Source organism: Amphimedon queenslandica, unplaced genomic scaffold (genome assembly GCF_000090795.2).
Source record: "Amphimedon queenslandica unplaced genomic scaffold, v1.1 AMPQUscaffold_4054_Cont23960, whole genome shotgun sequence".
NCBI lineage: Eukaryota > Metazoa > Porifera > Demospongiae > Haplosclerida > Niphatidae > Amphimedon > Amphimedon queenslandica.
Window position 1 is genome coordinate 1 of NW_003555627.1, and position 1,478 is coordinate 1,478.

General features: G+C 38.4%; 1 long non-coding RNA gene across 1 annotated transcript; it reads right to left on the reverse strand.

The window, feature by feature from the left end:
• Positions 1 to 19: 19 nt before the first annotated feature.
• On the reverse strand, positions 20 to 822 carry LOC109592755 (uncharacterized). Its single transcript, XR_002190532.1, has 3 exons — positions 653 to 822; positions 266 to 586; positions 20 to 214 (listed from the first exon to the last, which is right to left on the reverse strand). It is a non-coding gene; the product is annotated as an uncharacterized LOC109592755 (long non-coding RNA).
• Between the last annotated feature and the right edge of the window lie 656 nt (positions 823 to 1,478).

Genomic DNA, 1,478 nt, shown 5'->3' on the forward strand with positions numbered 1-1,478 from the left:
TAGCAATAAAAACATTGACAACAATTATTATAAGCCGCACTTACTGTATCACCATACAGTACATACTGTAATGTACATCATCTCTATCTTGATAGTTCTCTGTGGTAGCATAAATATGAAGCTTTACAATCATGTAACAATGTCTCATCAATGCCACTGAAATCCTGCTTGTGTTTCTTGGTAAATAACCTATTCTTTCACTACTCAGTTCTCACTAAAAATTAAATCACACCCTTTGAAACACTTGCAAAAAATACATTATTACTTTTGAAACATAGCATCTAGAAAAATGAAACCATAAACAGTCTATATAAGAGACCTTAATGAATACACTCAAAGTAGTAACTTGTTCATACCTGGTGCAGAAGTCTCAAAAAGGTGGTTACAAAATTAATATAAAAAACTAGTTTTTGGCTATTATCTCAGTCATTTCTCATTACGTTGACACGAGAATAGTTCAGTCCATGTAACAAACAATACACTATTATGATTCCAAGACTTACTAGCTAACTCCGTTCGAGAGTCTAGAAAAGGTGGTTACAAAGAAAAATGGAGGTCTTCTAATTTTGTCATGTAAACATGAGGCCTGTTGACAAAATGAAATGAGAATATATTTATTAGGTCTACTGAACAAAACAAAAGACCTATATACCTTCTTTCACAAAAATAAGTGAGTCAAGAAAATTCTTAAAAACATAGACAGAGAGAAAAGCGCCAAGGATAGAGCTATGCTGGTTATGACGTTTACAGATGAACTTCAAAGAGTTAATTGGATACCGACTTCCTGTTTCATATCCATGTGTGTATGTAGTATCTATGCTGTAATGAAAACCCACCAGCTGTTGCAGAGCGGGTCCGTTGTGGTTCGCGCGGGTCCGCTGCGGCCCGCCAAATTTTTTTCGTCTACAAAATTTTTGGTCCGGGCGGGTCCGTCCGGTCCGGTCCGCGTTTGAGACCGTACCCTAAAAAAGGGGCCTGCCTGAAATACGGATCCACGCGGATCAAATGCGGATCAGGCTGAAATGCGGATCAACGCGGAACGCTCGCGGATCTGTATTGAAGTACGGAACAACACGGAAACTATACGGATCTTTCTGCAAGAATGATAGCTATGTATCAGGAGAGAAATTTATCAGCTCTATTTGAGTCTTTGATAGGAACTTTATCATCCTTGCAGTTTCAGTACATGCAGGTAAGCTGATGCTTATGATCACTATGTCGATAATATTAGCCTGTGTTTTATGACAGTTGAGATCTACAGATAAGCTGATATCCTCTTGAGCTATTCTCTTCAACTTTTGTAAACATGCAACCATTGCCTGTGATAATGAGAAAACAGACTACTACTAGATCTAACTACTGAGCAGTCAACACACTCAACATTAGCTCAGTGTGCCTTCATGCAGTCAAGAGACAAGTCAAGTTATTTTAAAGTGCTATCATGGCTGTACCCCCCCAGTTCACATAGATGGCAAAGT